The sequence below is a fragment of the Zonotrichia leucophrys genome, chromosome 4 (genome assembly GCF_028769735.1).
Source record: "Zonotrichia leucophrys gambelii isolate GWCS_2022_RI chromosome 4, RI_Zleu_2.0, whole genome shotgun sequence".
Taxonomy (NCBI): Eukaryota; Metazoa; Chordata; class Aves; order Passeriformes; family Passerellidae; genus Zonotrichia; species Zonotrichia leucophrys.
The window spans coordinates 54,938,116-54,957,194 of record NC_088173.1 but is presented as its reverse complement, the minus strand read 5'-3'; positions in this window follow the sequence as shown (position 1 = coordinate 54,957,194).

Genomic DNA, 19,079 nt, shown 5'->3' with positions numbered 1-19,079 from the left:
AAGGTACCATTGGACCGTTCTTCCTCAGGGCCTAAAGGTATCTCCAGCTATCTGCCAGTGGTATGTCTCTTCCCTGCTTTCCCCAGTTCGTGCAGCCGCAGAGAAGGCCATCATCTACCATTATATGGATGATATCCTTGTGTGTGCCCCCAATGATGATTTACTAACACATGCGCTTGACCTAACGATCGATGCATTGATTGTTGCAGGGTTCGAGCTCCAGGAACAGAAAATTCAAAAGATGCCACCTTGGAAGTATTTGGGCTTAGAAATTGGAAATAGGACCATTGTTCCTCAAAAACTAGAAATCAATCCAAGGATCAAGACCCTTGCGGATGTCCACAAGTTGTGTGGGTCTTTGAATTGGGTAAGACCATGGCTTGGTCTGACTAATGAAGACCTTGCCCCTCTTTTCAATTTACTGAAAGGGGGAGAGGACCCAGGTGCTCCTAGGTCTATTACCCCAGAGGCACGGAAAGCTCTAGAAAAGGTTCAGATTGCAATGTCCACAAGACAGGCCCACCGATGCCGGCCTGATCTGCCATTCAAATTTATCATCCTAGGTAAGTTGCCACACCTCCATGGAATTATTTTCCAGTGGGAGGAAAAACAAACACCTAAGGCAAAGGACACACCAAAAAAGGACCGGGACCAGAGGGACTCTCTCTTGATCATAGAATGGGTTTTCCTCAGTCACAAAAGGTCCAAGAGGCTGACAAAGCCTCAGGAGCTGATAGCAGAACTGATCCGGAAAGCAAGGACCCGGATCAGGGAGTTAGCAGGATGTGATTTTAAGTGCATTCACATTCCAGTTGAGTTAAAATCAGGTCAAAATACTATGAAAATACTGGAACAATTGTTTCAAGAAAATGAAGTGTTGCAGTTTGCTCTGGATTCCTACTCAGGACAATTTTCGGTAGCACGGCCCGCTTGCAAATTGTTTGAACAAGATGTTCAATTTACTTTAAAATTAAGAACTGCTCTAAGTAGGAGACCTTTAAAAAGGGCTCTGACTGTCTTTACAGATGCGTCCGGGAGGTCCCACAAGTCTGTTATGACTTGGAAAGATCCTCAAACCCAGCAGTGGGAGATGGACATTGCTGAGGTGGAAGGTTCACCTCAGGTTGCTGAATTGGCTGCGGTTGTTAGGGCTTTTGAAAGGTTCTCAGAACCATTTAATCTGATTACAGACTCTGCATACGTGGCAGGAGTAGTATCCAGAGCAGATCAAGCAATACTGCAAGATGTATCTAACATTGCACTTTTTGAATTGCTCTCAAAACTGGTAAAGTTAGTCACTCACCGAGAGCAACCCTTTTATGTGATGCATGTCAGGTCACACACTGACTTGCCAGGGTTTATCGCTGAAGGCAACAGAAGGGCAGATGCTCTTGCTGCACCTGCAGTGATGGCCACTCTCCCAAATGTTTTTGAACAGGCAAAAATCAGCCACCAGCTTTTCCACCAAAATGCACCTGGCCTGGTTGGCCGGTTTAACATCACTCGAGAACAGGCCAAAGCGATTGTGGCCACGTGCCCAAATTGCCAACAACATGCACTCCCTACAGTGAGTACGGGAGCAAACCCAAGGGGACTGAACAGTTGTGAACTGTGGCAAACAGATGTAACACACATACAGGCTTTTGGACGGCAGAAATATGTTCATGTTAGTGTAGATACCTTTTCTGGAGCGGTCTATGCTTCTGCCCACACAGGAGAGTCATCCATTGATGCTATTAAGCACCTCTTACAGGCTTTTTCTTTCATGGGCATCCCCAAGGAGCTGAAAACTGATAATGGGCCCGCTTATAAGTCCAAGGAATTCGGGGGCTTCCTGCAGCAATGGGGAGTAGAGCACAAAACTGGCATCCCCTACTCCCCTACAGGTCAAGCCATTGTAGAAAGAACTCACCGTGATATTAAAAGGGTCCTGGACCAGCAACAACAGGTTCTGAAGGTAGAACCTCCCCACATCCGGTTATCCAGGGCACTATTCACAATCAATTTTCTGAATTGTTCTTTTGACAGCCTGAACCCACCCATCCTACGCCACTTTGGGGGGAACAGTCACAGGTTGATGAAAGAAAAACCTCCAGTTTTAGTAAAGGACCCTGAGACTTGGAAAATGGTGGGACCTTACAAATTGGTTACTTGGGGACGTGGATACGCCTGTGTGTCCACCCCCTCTGGTTTAAGGTGGGTTCCTTCCAAATGGGTAAAGCCCTATGTTCCCAAAGTCTCAGAGAAATCTGCAGAAGCACCCCAGGTTGCTCACGCTGCCTGGAGAAGAAAACGCCGCGCACGTTCTCTGGAGGAAATTCCATTTAAGCCTCCTATCTGGAATAGTTTGTAATATATGTCTGTCTCAAGTTCCTTGTACCAGTTTAGATCCCACTGTTCGTGTGTAGCCTCGAGACGTCATGAGACCGAGCCTGCTTCTCGTCCTACTCGTGATCATCCCACCTGCAATCTCCTACATAGTACCGCAGCCCAAACCACGTATGGACTACCTTGACAAAGGCTCTCAGACATCAACAGAGAAACTGACAACGAGCTGAATGGACTTTTCAATGGCTGGGGACTCTCGGGCTGGTTGGGATCTATTCTGAAAACTGTAATTTTAGTGCTGTTTATTTTAGTTGTAGTTATTGTAGTTTTTAGCATTGTTTTTGGAGTAATCAGACGCATGGTTCTCAAGTTAATCTCAAACTCATCTCCCCCTCCTGAAGTCTACCATTTGGAAGCCCTCAGTGCTCCAGTGGATGACCTAGAAGCCTCAGTAGAATCATTCTGCACCATAAACACAGCCCTCTTCTTTTTAAACAAAACTAGGGGGAGATGTTGTGGTGTGTTGCAATATCCTGTTTTACCTTCTCCCTTCCCCCTCGCCCCTCGCTGAGTGTGCCCTGTCAATCAGGCTAACATACCAGCAAGGCGTCGTGTGATAGGTGTCCCTAGTACCTTGAGACCCTGCCCCTTCACCTGGTTGGTGACTCACCTGTCCCCTCCCCTTCCCCTGTCCTGAGCTTAAAATGTGAATGAGACCATGCGGCTTTTATTCTGTTACCAGCAGTGGCCCAGTGCAGACGTATCTGTACTCATGGAATAAACATCTGGCTACCTTCTAGCAGAATCCATTCCCTTTCTCTCCACCATCGCCAGAAGCTCTCTCCTGAGGAGAACGGAGTCCTGTCTTGTGCCCCGCTGCACTCTGCCGCCAGCCAAGGTATCTCTGCGGTTAAACACCACAGTGCTGCCTCTGGCCAAGCAGCGAAGGTCAGAACTGGCCTAGGCACCATCTAACTGGTTATATTGGGATACATATTCCAATACATATATATATATATACATATATATAAAAATAAATAAAAATTTACATAAATGGCATGTATGTAATAGAAGGACACTCCGGGCAGATGGGTCCTGATTTTGGAACTTGCATTTACTGCATTCAAAGAACATCAGACACATCCTTCCTTGGGGCTTTTCTTGTTGCAGAATAGATTAGAAACAGGGTGAGGAAAGGGAAAGGAATGAGATCTTGTTTTGACCAATTTTAGAGCTTAGAATCAAAGGCAGACATGAGGCAGCACTGGCAACATGAGTGAGAAGTTTTGGGGAAGGAGGATTCCCTCTATTCACATCACAACTTTGGATCACTACTGGCAACCACAAGTTCTGGCACAATTTGAAAACTCTTGAGCTCTAAATGTCACTGCTCCAGAAGCCTCTCCTCTTCATTTACCTACTGACTCTCACTAGCTCACTGCTCCTGTTGACTGGAAATCCTTTCAACAGCTGTATTGCCTTATTTTAAAGCTTAGCTTCTTGTGTTATTGAACACAACATTAATTTCCCTGCCAACTCACTGTTTGCTGTCTCTCAGCTTCTTACTGAGCTATTGAAAATATCCTTCTATCACTTTCTGTCAGACTCACTAGTTCCTTCAGTTAAACTCTCTTGTCTATCCCTTTCTACTCTTCTCTCTCCTGCTATGTGATTCCTTTTCTTTAATTAGGTGGTTTATTTTTTGTACCACTTGACAGAGCTCTCTTTTGCTTTCTCTCAACTTTTTGATTTCACATCATCATCCCCTTATATGGTGGTTTTCTACTACCCTTATTGTGGCAAATACTTAAAAAATTTGGTTTTGTCTGTTACTTTCACCAATATCCTCAATCACTTTTTATCTATACTTAGCCTGTGTGTCCATTTAAATATAATATATTAAAACCTGTCGCTTGTTCTTGTCACAGATAATGACCACTATGTTATTGTTGTCACTATAAAAATGGAGGCCAACTGGAATTTAATTTCCTTTCTGGAAAGCCATTCTTGACTTCAATTTTTCATCTTTCACATTTCAAAAACCTTATTCTGCTTTCTCTGAAATTTTGTCTTTTCTTCTTCCAAAATCAACCAGAGGAACCTCATAACTGTGATCTTCTCATCTATGGCTTCCTTGGTGTCTACATCATCCTCCCACATCTGCCCAGGTGGTTTCTTTATAGCTGTAGATATGTTTAGCATTACATTCTGAGCATTTTGTCTCTCCCTTTGAATTCTTCTTCTCCTCCCATATGTTATATACAACTTAATTACACTGCTCATGATCAGCTCTGGTGGCAGCTCAGCCTCAGTTCAGTATTGCATATGCTTCTTTCCTTCAATAGCATCATTTATGCACAGACCACACTGAACAGCTCAAAACTTGCAGCTTCTGGCAGGACCAGGGGGAAACTGTGACTGGCAACTAAGGAGGTCCTCAGGAGAGACTGAAGAGATTTATTTTAGTCGTGCTACTCCTCATTATTTATTCTAGGTGGTTGTTGAATCCTGCCTTGATAGATAATGGGATCTTTGTCACAAGGTTTTAATTTACTTGGATTTGTTTGCATCTTGGCATGATGGCTCTATTTTTCCTGAATAACAACATGGGAACTATCATAGTATCAACCCTCACTTTTTCCTTAAAATACAGATTCTTCTATCAGGGTTGAAAATAAGATGCCTGAAAGTCAATCACTTCACTTACTGTGAAGAATGTTTAGTAACAACAAAGTTTAAACTATGGCAAGTCACTGCTGTTGTTTCTTATGCATATATCTGGTGCAATCCTTGAAAGCCTTCATAAAGAGGATAAACTTTTCCTAATCAGCAAAACCTAGCTTTAGTTCTTCCACATTTAGTTTCTTAATCTATAAATCCATTCTCATTGATCAAAGTAATGGAGATTCATTCTCCAGAACATTTTGAAACTTTGAGAGAAAAAATTCATTACAGACTTTCTTTTCTCCTGAATGAAACATTCTTTAAATACTGCAACTTAATCAGAAGCTTGTTATATTATATCCTGCAACATAATAGCAGAAAAACAGAAGTTTTGCTTCATTGTAGTAGGAAATTTTGACTACTTTAGTAAATTCCCATTAAGGAGTATAATTCATTCAAGAAAATATGTCAGATGTAAAAAGTGCCATCAGTGAATCTTTGGACAATCATTTGACATCATGGTTTTTGGCTAGCTGCCCAAAGCTGTGCATTATATATAGCAATTTTCCAAACCATACTTTTTCATTCTTTTCCTTTTTTTCCCTGAGTTTTGCATATGTAATTCTGTAATCTAATATGTATTAGATTAACCCACATACTCAAATTGTATTTCTCAGTTTCAAAATATAAACACCCAGCTTTGCAGCCTGTACATTTAGCAGAACCAGGAATCCCACTGGTGCCAATGCAAGTAAAACCCACTGAAAAGGTATATGGATGGCAGAATCAAGACCTCATAAAGTTGAAGACAACTACAGAGTTAACTAATCCCTGTGCTTGCTCTCTGCAGAGTTTAGAATCCTCCTGAGCAATCCCTCTGTATTGTAATATGCAATTCATTATAGAGACTCAAAGTAGGATTATTTTCCAGCCTTTCTTTTTCTTTAGCCCTAACAGGATTTAAATCTGCGTTTCATTTCTCACTCATATCTTTCCTGCTTGCTTTCAGATTTCCCATTTGTTCTCTTTCACAAATGGATCTTTGGGTAAACATTTTGTATGTGGGATGGGTCGCCATGTTAAAAAGATTATCTCACCATGGAGCCCATCAGCATTTAGCAACAACAGCACTTATATTTTTCTCAGGTTGCCTTTATCTCTTAATCATTATTAGCTGACCAAGATTTATGACATCTTCTTCATCTAGAGATAAAATCAATTAGTTGAAAAATCTTTAGCTTGTTAGCTACAGTCAAAACATTAACTGTGAACTTGGATGTGCATAATTGTATTTTCCAGTTCAGTGAGCATGTGCTCAGGAAAACAGCCCCAACCCCCAGCAGGGAATGGTCAGCTGGTCCCAGCCTATTCAGGACTCTTGGTGCCAGCTAGCTTTCAAAGAGGGAGGGATGGGCCCTAAGGAGCCCAAAGGATTTTCCCGACCCTCTTGGGTAATTTACACCAATCTTAAACATGTATGTTTGTCTGAAGTCTCTTTTATCAGCGTGGTAATCCCATTACTGACAAATGAAGATGTAATCACAGTTTATTCAAATAGTTTGAAAGCTTTATCCCCTTTAGAGAGAAAGGAGAAAGTACAATTGGCTGCAACTGACTTCTTAAACTCCTACTGGGGCACTAGCAAAGCAAAAATGATTTTTAAGAACATCATCAGCACTTGAGTGTAGGATGATAAGTATAGCCTACAGGGTCCCTGAAGTAAGGAATCTGTTCTTGCTTATGGGATTTACATCACACTCAGCACTGTTACTGCTAATTAGAATCAGTGATAGAGCAACAATGTGTCCTTGGTTGGTGCTACAGTGCTGTTTCCTACTGATGCCATCCCTGCTTATCTCCATCAGTAGTTGTGAGGGTAGAGATGCTGGCTGAGCTGCGTCTCCATCCCCAGGGTTACCACTGCTAATATGCAGAGATCCTCACCTTGGCGAAATCTACACCAAGAACCAGAAAAGTATGGAGAAAACTCTGGAGTAGACAACCTTGTGCATTTTCAAGGGGAATATTGACAACTGTCACAATGTTTATCCATCATCCTTGTTTGTAGCAAAGGGGAAAAGTCTTGGTGCAGAAGTGAAGCCCTGAGCACTAACAGCCCTGATGAACTCTTCTAAGGTGATAAAATGACAAAGAGGATCCTTGGGAGGCCCTAGAAACCCCTTGTTAAATCTTCTTTGTGTGCGGAACAACTTCCTTGTCTCAGGTATAATTCCTGCACACTGCTCTGATACACTAATATAAAGGTCATCAAAATAATCTGAAACCTATATCTCCCTCTTCCCAGGTAACATCAAACTTTTAGTAATAGTTTTAGTAACTTATGATTAAATATATACTCAGATAGCCTAAACAGTTAAAATGCAAAAAAAAAAGTTTAGATTATTTTATTTTATCAACAAGAAAAAGAAGCCTGTAACATTCCAAGTGCCAAATATAATGCTATCTTTAAAGAGTTTGTATACAATGCAAATTCCTTTATTAGGCAGATATCTTTCCTGTGAATTTCTTGACTTTTTAATGAAATTTGATCTCACTGATAAACAGAATATCATGTCTGCATTTTTCAGTATAGGACTGAAGTGCAGGAGGTTTACAATTCCATTAGCTTAACATGAGTCCCTTGAAAGTAAACTGCTTCTTCCTTTAGAAATCATTATTTTTATTTCTTTTTATTAAGACAGCTCCCCAACATAGACTAGGAATTAATTGCATGAATACATAATGAGGAAACATTTCTGCTTTGAAGCATATGTAGTTTAAACAGACTGAAATTGAGAAGAGAGAGACTTGGAGCAGCTTGCCATGCACCATACAGCAATTTAGTTTTGTAGCTGGGAGTAGTCTTCTAGAGCTCCATAGGATCATTTTCACTTAATAAAACCCAGCACTTCTAGTACAGTGGAACTTGCTTCTTTTTGCTGAGCCTTTACTTTTGCTGGAACAACTTTTCTTGTGACCACACAGTGAACCAGAGTTGAGAGAGGGTAGGAGTAACACTGCCAGAAAAAAAAAAAGAAAGGAAAAAAAAAATTTAAAAATCAATTTTCAGTTGGATCAGTTCCCCACTCTGAGTCATTGTTCAGCTGTACAAACTCTCATGTTGGCACAATGGAAGGAGTGATAAAGGCATGGAATGCCAGGACAAGGGAAGAGGATGCTCCACAGTGAGAATGGATGCAATGTCAGCACCAGTGCTTGTTTCCCCAGCCTCGTGCAGCTGAAATGGTGGCCTGTGGTTCCTCATGAGTTTCACCTCAATTTCACACTGCACTGGGCTGCTTTGGTACTGGCAATGGCATCTTCTCTTGGCTCTACACTGCATGCACAGGAATGAGCTTAGAAGGAGGTGTTCAAGTGTGTGAGCAATATTCTCTGAAGGACCTGCAGCTGGAAACCCTGACTAATACAAGAGTCACAGAATCTGGGAGTAAGAAACCTCCACAGAGGTTTCTTCTGACACGGTTCAGAAAAGCAACAGATTTTTTTTTTCTGTCTGTAGGGAGTATTCAGAGTCCAGAGGTACCATGAGTCGTTGTCCAACTTCTATTTTGCTTTGTGGTTTATTTGGTTGGGTTCTCTGTTTCACTTGTGTGGGGGGATAGATTTCAACAGGTATTCAGAATACCAAACAACATCTGGTTGTAGATTGGTTTTCATATGATGGAAAAGTCATTAAAACCAGCCAGTTGTGCTGAAGATATGCCTATCCTTATTGCAGTTGTTCTTTGAGAGAATTTTAGTTCATACCAGGAAAATTCTGCCTGTTACTGATCATTTAGCAATGTGTCCAAAAATACTTGTAAAAGTGATCTGGTAAGGAAATTTTTGTGAGTCATTAACTAAAATTTGTAATTTCATTATATTTCATTATATACCCTAAAGAGTAACTTAAAAAAAAAAAAAAAAGAATAACCCCTGCTTGTTGGATGTTTCCAATTAAATATGAACATGAGCACTTCTTGCCCATTTTCTGCTTGATGCATCATGTCAGACTGTGTTTTGGCCCTGAGTGCATTTTCCTGCTCTCTGGGCAAAAAAAGGATATTTTCAAATTCTTCTTTTTCAACTGGGAGTTCCCTTCCAAAGCTATTGGATCTGTGGATTGAGACATGAAGCAGAGATCCAGCAGCAAGAGGTCCAGAATAGCACTGAGGCTGTGAAGGAGAAGCTTGTGCTGAAGCAAAACACAGGGCACAGCTCAGTGCAGTCACCTGTCAGACTGAATGTGAGGAGATGTGCAAGAAGTAACTTGGCCCCATTTGAGTTTTAAAGTTGGATTCCAAAGCCCACAGCAATTTCTCAGTGCTCTTTGGATTAACTGCACTTGCACTTCAAAATATTTTCTTACACTTTCAGTAAACAACTTTACATTTTGAGGAATGTCTGTGTGTCTTGATCTTGTAGGTATTTATTGGTCCAAGTTACTGATCCCATCTTGAGCAGCAGCTTCCAGCATTACAGTTCCCTTCCTTTTTGTAGCGAGGCCCATTTGACCTCATAGTGTGATGGCACTTCCCTGTAAATGAATTACAGACAGATCTAAACATCAGGAAAATCCAGTCTAGAGTCAGAGTATTGGCTTTATAATATTTGTACATTATGCTGCCAGAAAATAACAGAAAATATAAATTTTTTCACTCTGTGATTTTTATGTTGGCTCCCTGATGTGTAATAATCACCTGGTGACTTAATGCTCACCCCGAAGTAGATGTTAGGAATTCCAGGTAGAGACTTATGCATTCCTTTCATCATATGCATACAAAAATCAATCTATTGTTTAATTTATTGCTGAACCATAATTTGATAGTCATTTATAAAGCAATTTTAATTTTTGTTTTCAGATAGAAGATGTCTTTTTCAGCCATTATTCTCTTCATTAAAATATATTATTTTGGCAAACATTCTAAGTGTTCTGGACTTGAGCATATGTTTTTCAGAACAAGGTTCACTTTGGTAGAAAGACATTTAATTTTAAATGTATGTCCTTTTTAATACTTGTGAAAGGCAAAAAGTATGAAAAAAATTATACTTAATATGAAAGCATTTCCTCTTTAAAAAAATGGTACGTTGAAAAAAAATGCAACTTTTTGAGGGGAGTACTTACTACGTTTAATTGCTAATTCACATTAATATATATTTGCCAAAGTAAAATGAAATTTTGAAAGTTTGAAAATACTGAAATGTACAATTTCAACAGTTCTCAAGCAAATATACTTAATGATTTTATATTGAAATTACTTTATTTCTCTTTTAGCTAGCATACATAGACTGTATTTGACAAGTCATAATTGAAAAGAAAAAAATTACTTATTTTTAATGCTGTGACCATAATAAATTTTTTAAGGATTTTATTTATGCATTTTGCTTCAATTTGTAGGACTTTCTGGGCAATCATGAAGGGAATTTACTGAAAATCTTATAAAATAGAAATTTTGTCTTCTCTTTGATTCTAATGTTTACCTTTTCCTGCTACCACAGGGCTCAGAGATCTGTCAAGTCCTGCACATGCAACCAGCCCAGCATGGCTGCGAAATTTCAGCTTTGCAGTTGATAACATAAAGGCCATAATATCCATTGATATATCTGCACTCACTCTGCCTGTAATGACTGTATTTAGGGACTCAGAAATGTAGAAATTTGTTCTTGAGCAAGTTAATTAGTATACAAAATTGCATGGAGGTTGAATCATGGAATCACAGAATGGTTTGGGTTGGAAGGCACCTGCAAAGTGATCTAGTTCCAAACCCCCTACCACGGGACATCTTCCTTTAGACCAAGCACTCAAAGTCCCATCCACCCTGACCTTAAATGCTTTAAAATGTTCTTCCTTTTATAAGTAATCAGCTCATGATGACTTAGAAAACCCATATATTTAGCTGTTGGGCCACACCTCATGATACTCTCTGCTGCTTTGTACAGTTAATATTGTTACCAGGCTTAACTTTGCTTAAAAAGTTGATGATGTATTATACATCATATACATATATGTATATGATGTATACTCCAATTAAGTATAAAATAATGAAGCTTATTGTAAATGTTGAGAAACATGCTGACTCAGCTGATGGGATAATGTGCTCTAGCTGTATATAGTAGAACTTAAATTAATCCAATTTTACAATGTTGGATTATTGTTCTCCCTATGAACTATGCCATCAAATAAGAAAAGTGTTATAAGCAGTGCAATTCCAATTTCCTGAATGAATATTTTCATTTTTTCCCAACTTGCTACTTTTAAAATATTTACTAGAAAAATAGAGACTCTGTAATAGTAAATCTGAGATATAGTGAGTGAATTCCAGTTTGTATCTAAATGCCTCCTTGTTCAAAGCTGGAATGCAAAGGAGCCTCATGTTGCCAATCCCTAAGCCTGCAAAGCAAGGAAGTGCTCAATTATGACTTTCTGGTTGTTTCTCTATGTAAGTATCTTCTGTTTTAAGGCTCCTCAAAAGTTTTCCTTAATCTTTTGCATAAGCCTTATGATCTTCCTTGAAAATAAAGAGTATATTTGTTTCTCCAGTCTAGGCAGCAGGGGTAAACATATCTGAATAGGTACAAAACCTGGTAATTCAGCTGTTGTTTTGCAGCCTTCTGAAGGGACATGGAACAGAGTATCTGAAGTGTGCTGGGGAACCTGGAATCTGCAGGAGGGTGGGATCCTTGCTGACAGTCTGACATTCCTGATTTGAGTGGGAAAACACCAAGTCCAGTTTTTCCTTCCTGTTTCTTATGATAGGACATGCATGGCTGTGGCTGTGCTGCTTTGGGCCATGAGCTCCTCACATGTTTTGTAGCATTCACAACTGTGTTTGGTCATTAGAATAAATACTGGGGCAGTAACGTGGCACACCACATTGTTAACTCTGCTTTGGGAACACACTGGGTAGTTCTCAGTCTTACAAGCAGAGAATTCTGCAGCAATGCTGTTTCTAAAAGCACCTACAAACAAGATTGTGCAGCAGTGTTTGCAAGAATACAAGTCTGTTCCAACATTTTAGCTATATTTAATTTCTTCTATTTGATGGATCAGTTAAGAAGGGTACAGTGAAAGAAACCAGAATAAAACAATCAAGCTGGGAAAATGGTCTGTATTAAAACATTTTTTTGTGTGTTTGGATATAGGATAGACCTTTTCTAGGCAAGAAGGAAAAATAACATTAACACTGGAGATTGAAATATGCTATGGAATGGTGATATTAAAGATTTTCTGTGAGGAAAAAAAAGAGAGAAAAATATATATAGATTATAGTTCATCAAGAAATCTGGAAGTTATCATGATTAATAATGAAAGAGGAAAACTTGACACTGTGACCTAAAGGCCAAGAGTTTACACTGACCTAAGGAAAAAAAAAAAAAATCACCTTTTCTTTCTCCCCTCCTGCAAGTGCAGAAATAGTGATTCTCCTAGGACAAAGCCAATGCCTCTATCTCCACGTTCTTCTCTTCCCCATCTAGATCTTCCCCATCTAGATTGGCCACACCTGCCAATCAGCTGTGCCAGGCAGGATAGAAGCCACAGCACCATGTTCAAAGCAGAATCCCATCCCAACGTTTTCCTTGTCACTGCACATCACTGAAGCCCCTGCTGTGTCCTCACCTTGTGACATGTGTGTCTCCTGGTACAGCATCCAGTACATCACTGGCTCATGCACCAGCATAGAAGAAATTTCAGCACTGAATAAAATTAAGTTTTCAAGGCTAAGGTGCTAAATTCAGGAATTAGTGAAAATTGCCCATCTTGCAGTGGATTACAGCTTACAATGAAGATGCTGCAGCATCTATCTTAAATAGGTTGAGGAGTGCTTGGAAAAGTATGGAAGATTTTACTGGTATCTTGCATCACCTAAATATGCTGAAGACTTTGTAGCCTCCAGATTTTAGGGGTTTGGTGCCCAGGATGGAGTCTAGGCTTCATGAACTCAGCATGTAACCTGCCCATGAAGTCTCTCTGGACAATTAGGCAGCTCCTGTTCAGTCACCAGGCTGTCGATGTGTTCTCTCTGACTTTAGATGGCTCTGACTGGAGTGTGCCACCTCAGGCCAGCAGCCACACAACCACCCCAGCCCAGCACAGGGCTTGAACTAATAAAGCCTCCAGACAGCACCTCACAGAACAGGCAAAGCAAGGCCACATCTGCCTACAGCCAGCTGTGCGGCTCAAACGGTGAATGGATGGAACACTAAAGGAAAATTATGAGGTGAGGGAAAAGAGGGAAGAGGGAGGCACTGCTTTCACCTTGCTCTGAAGTGTAAATACTCTGCTGAGTACATTAATTTTACTAAGCATAAAATTCTATGCTTGCATTTATAGAGAGGTGATTAAAGATCCACATTTCAAAAATCAGTCCTGAGATAAGGGCTTGTTTTGGCTCAGAAGCCCCAGGCTTCTGTTTTGAAATGCGGCCAAATAAAGAAACACAAGTACCCCTCTGTTGATCTGTGCTGCAGTCAGCAAAGGATGCAAGATTAATGGGGCTGGAAATCAAGCACAAAAGGAATCCTCACCCTGTAATAATGGTTTGGGCACTCAGCAGGGATTAGAGAGACTTAGGTTCAGTGTTTGATGTTCTATAGTACTTGCATCCCTGGCTGGGTACTCGTACTACCAGGCTGCTACACAGGCTGGAGGAGAGGAGAGGTGGGAGTGGAACCCACCTATTTACCCTCATCTAATTTTGTTTTTAAATTAAATTCTTCTATTGATGTCTGTTCCATTTATTCTGAGAATGTCTAAGAAATCAGGCTCTGTGTCTTCACACAGGGAGAATTTATAGATCTGATTATGAGAGAACTTAGCAGGATGGAAAAATGAAGCAAGTTTTTTTGATTGTGACTTTATTGTCAGACACCTCAGTCCTGCTTCCATTCTGACTTAGGTACCTAAGACCTTTAATGGAGTTTTTTTGTCTTGGTTTGGAGTTTTTTAAAATCATTGTTCCAAATTAATTAGATTATACAAATTAAGTTTTTGACCTATTCATTTGGAAGGCTGTGTTCATTGAATCATTGGTCAGATTTCAAATACATATCACATAAAAAACTACAGAATCTTTTGGGAAATGAACACTAAAAGGAGAAAAATAACTTTTTCTTTTTAGCTGCTTTTGGACTCAGCTATTGAATCATTTCTTTCAGAGGCTTCAAAGAAGGAGGTTTTGGGCTTTGCATTTGTACTCAGTGTGTGTTGGATCCAACCTTTATACTAACTGGTGTATATGAGGAGCTGTTCCAATGAAATCAATAGTTACACAATTGTAAAATCAGTTAGCGATCATAGTCTGGCTACACAGACCTGTGGCATTAATCAGTTTTAAAGATCTGGTCCGTAAGTACTTAATTTCTAGGAAACAGCACAATGTGACATTACAAGGATCCTATTTAGAGACACACACTCTGTAGATCAAAGCAGGAACTACTGGAAATGCTTTCTGAAGGTATGTGTAACTATAAAATGTTTTGAGTGGCTGCCAGTATTTTGTAATCAGTGTTGTAAAGTTTTGTGATACTCTTGATGTCTGCAGATGTTATGTGGCCCGTGGCACAGAGCTGATGTTCTGAATTACCAATTATATACCTAATGGAGCCCTGAGAACTAACTCCTGCCCTCCTCTGGGTACTGAGGCAGTCTTTAAACACTGGCAAAGGACTGATGCTATAAATAAAACTCTGTCTCCATAGCGACAGGCAGTTCAGTGCTCAGCTTTCAACACTTTAAAAAGGTAATTACTGTCTTTTTTCTTTATATTTTTCTATTCTTGGTTTATAACAGCAGTAATAACCTCCTGAGTTGGGCATTTCCTGGCAATTAATGACTGACAGTGTTAAGAACACTTGGCTTTACCTCAAGCCTTCAAATCCTCCAGCCGGTCATTAACTGCCAGGAAATGCCCTTCCCCATAGTCATTATTGCTTAATTATGTAAACCTGGATTAGAAATTTAATTAGATTACTTTAACATTCTCTTATTCTCTCTCCACTTTCTTTGTCCATGTCCCAAGAACCAGAATTTGCCACAGTTGTTAGTTGGCACTGCTGATGTTGGCTGCAAAATAGTGCCAGTATAGCAAAGGCTACCTAGAGTCTCTGTGAAACAAAACTGATTCCCTTTTTAGGCCTTGATTGATAGAATTAATCTGCATACCTGTTTGTGAATAATACATTGGATTAGGTTGGAAAGAACCTCCAAGTCCAATTTGGTACTGCTTTTTGGTGGTGGCCAAGAAGAGTTTCCATTGGGAGCTCACCAGTTTGAGGAATGAAGGAGAGCTTGTGATGGAGGACAATGAATCTCTGCCTTGGCTTCCCAACTCCAACTGTGCCTGCTGGAAGAAAGAATGTTCCAGGTATAGCTACGTGTTTCCCATTTCTGTTAAAAGTCCAAGCATGGAACTGCTGTAGGCAAGTGCCGAAAGACAGGATTAGCGTCTGGCTCATTTCTAACCAGACAGCTGGTGAAGCTACTTTCATAGGTCTGTGTCCTCCACCTGGACATGGGGCCAAGGATTAGCTAAATAATAGCAGTATCCAAAGAAATGTGCCAAATATATCTGCTTCTCCCTATTTAACATGCCCTTTGTTTATTAATTGTTCTTAAAGTTCTCCTGCACAGCACAGTTGCTGTAATACTGACCCCATCATGCTACAAACAAGTTGCCTTTCAGAAGGCATCACCTCTGCAGCCTCAGGGCCCCTGACCCATGTGGGTACTTGCGCCACATTATTGTCACCATCATCAGTGTCTCATCAGTACATTGATAAAATCACCTGTCTATATTATGTTATTTTAGTCACAGAATATTTAGTTGGCTAGAAAACAGAAATAAATATTAATATTTGCCATTCTCTTATCTTTGCATGAACTAGTAGCCAACCGCTAAAATTGTAATTGTGATTCTGGGAGATCTTCTGAAGTGTTAATTTGCTTCTGACTTCCATGCAGGCTATTTGGCACACTTTTAATTTTAGAACCCCTTCCCCTTTTTAAAGAGTCTAAAATTTTATAGAAAGTCCATTGAAATGCATATCTGTTAGAAAGGTTAACTATGGATGGTAGATCCAAAATGTTTGCTTATTCTTTTAACTGAGCTATCAAATTATAATATTTCTTTCTGTGTAACATATTATAGTGACAGGGGTGTGTATATTTGTATCCTGTAATCTTTTGGTGGTAATTAACTAAATAAATAAATAAAGATAAGGCCTGACTGTTGTGCAGGTAGAGAAGTCCTTTACTCCTCAGTAAAAGAGGTAGACAAGGTAACTGATTTCTCTCTGCCTTTTTAAAAGCACACTAAAAATGGAAAATGTGGTGTAAAATGGACTCCTAGTCCTTTACTTTTATGCTAGTGAAGAAATGGAGCAAGTACTCTAAGCTGAATACTTGCTGTTTGTGGTGGTGTTGTTTTTCTTTGTGTTCCCTGTCCAACCCTGCTTTTCTCCAAACCTGCCCTGCAGAGATCTAAAGCTGTGTTTGAGAGAAACCCCATTCATTTGCAGGGAACTGCAGGTACACAAAGCCAGGGACTCTCCACCCATCCAGCTACTTCTTGGAAAGCAATATAGAAAATAACAGTGGCTTTAAGGCACCTCTTATGGAATTCACTTATGATCACAGTGGATTGGTTCACTTTATGTTACTAGGTTAAAATATATGAAAGAAATAAGGAAGTATTCCTTCTTTTCTTAAAGTAGGGTGAACCAGAGGTTGGAGATAGAATCTGGAGGATGATAGATGTTTGTTCATATTTTGGCTCTACTAGTTACTTGATGCTTCGGTTCTGTGCCTCAGTTTCCCAAATATATGATTGCAGTTTCTTCCTGTGTAACAGTGATGTTGATATGTCCTGACAAACAGCACTAAATATGTGTTAATTGCAGAAATCTGACCAACTCAGCAAAAGGAATGAGAAGACGGAGAAAAACCTCACTTATTTTACACACCGAGACGCAATACTTCATAACTGACAGCAGCTCAAGAGTTGACCCCTTAGAAACAGAAGCTCATCATCTTCCTTGCAATGCTGTATATTTTTCAATTTGAAAGTTTCCTAAAGCAGCAGCACAAAAATGTGCAGTAACTCTTCTTATTATGGCTTTTATATACTTTATCTTAGTTCTTAAAGAAAACATTAATCCATGCACTTTAATTAGTGTACTTTGTGAAGCTTGAGTGGCTAAGAATGTTCAGTATAAAGAAGGAAACTTAATAGTTAATACTAACAGGTCATTGCCAGGCATATCAGACTAGACAGACAAATTCAATTGCTAATGAGATTGCTAGTCTAACTTGCCACTTCAGAATTTAGAGTGAATAGCAAAGAATAGGGCTACAAGAAAAAGCTCTGAAATGTATTACAGAAAATGAAGGTTTCTTGATGAATAACATTCATAGGGAAAAAAAAAAGCTATAAATATTTAGAAATAGTTTTGCTTTCTATAGTGAAAGACTACTTTTTCCCTGTTTCCCTGGACAGGTTTTGAGTTCAATGAGAGCAAAGCATTGTTGATTTAGCCAGGATTACAAGACTGATACTCACATTACACAACAGACTTTATCCACCTCAGGAATCACTTCAGACTCTCTGTTTCTGTGAGATTCAAGGATGAATCAAAAGGCTATTAACTGCTGTAATTTATATAATCTTCCTCTCTTGTATTGCAAAAAAATGCATTCAGATAAGACTATTTAAGCATTTCTTTGCACAGAGAAGTATTGTCAGCATAAATTATATTGCTTTAGCTGAGTTGATATTGCACCAATTAAACACATTCATGCTGCTGTGGCAATGTCCAGAGAGCACTCTGCCATGATCCTTTCATTGCAGACAAGGTGTCTGAGCCCTGCTGGCATTTCTCAGAGCTCATTGTGCTGTGGATAGTTTTGGTGATATACTGTGGGATACCTCTCTGTGTCTGAAGAGACAATGGTTGCAGTGGCCACTTGCTGATCTAAATCCACTTTTGGAACGTTATTCTGATTCCAAGTTGTCCTTCACTTCCATGGATGAAACACAGAAAAACACAACACTTGTCCTTTATCTCACAGGAAATTGAACTCCTTCATCAGAAAGCTGAAATGTTCCTGGGTAGTCTAATCTCTCAATCACTCTTGAGATTCTGATAGTTTTAAAATTTTAAACTTTTGTTTTGCCTTCATTCCTGTGGTTTTTGATGTCCTCCACTGGCAAGCCCAGGTGCAGCCACGATGAAGCCATGGAGCCTGGTTTCATGCCCTCTCCATAAAGAGGTGTGGAGTACGTGTTCCCAATATGAGGAGCTAACCACAGAGCAGCAAGAGACCTGGGACAGCTTCTTCAACTTTGCTTATAAATGTCTGTCTTGTATACTTTGGAAGAAAATGGGGAAAATGTTTTATAGGATCTTAATTTTTTTAAAAAAATAAGTAACACTTTGAGTCAATTTTTCATTTTCTTATTTTCACTAGATAAGAGCAGACAGATTTCTGCAGTAGTTTATATGTATTTTTCATCACATTTTCATGGAAATGTTATTTAGTTTGTAGTTTTAGGGTCGTTTGGGGCTTTTTTTCCCAAAAACACCTCTAATTCTTGGGAAGCGTATAACAGACATGGAATCTACAGTTTAAGCACCACCTTGAACTGCCAAAAAAGATTCAGGACTAACACTGACCTCTGTGTCTCTGAAATAAAAGAAAGCTTCCTATCTGTTGCCCTCCCTTTCAGCATGAAGGAAGTTTTCTGTGAGATTCAGGAGAATGAATGGCTGATTGCATGAGGAGCAGCAGCGTGTGAGCAGGGCTGTGAGCTCCACAGGCAGGCACTGAGGGACACAGCCTGCCATGAATGGGGAGGGAGCAGCAATGAGCCAGCTGATTAAACTGATAGGAGCCAAACAGAGCTGTGGAGCCTTTGATGAGTGTCAGAGGTCACCTCCATACAGTTCCCGAGTCCCCAGGACACACAACCTCGCTGACCCAGTCACTGGATCAGACAAGAGCACTGAGACTTCATCAGCAAGCAACAACCTCACAGATTTAGGTAACTGATAGACTGCCAAGCACATGCTGTAAAAGCAGAAGCTGCTTG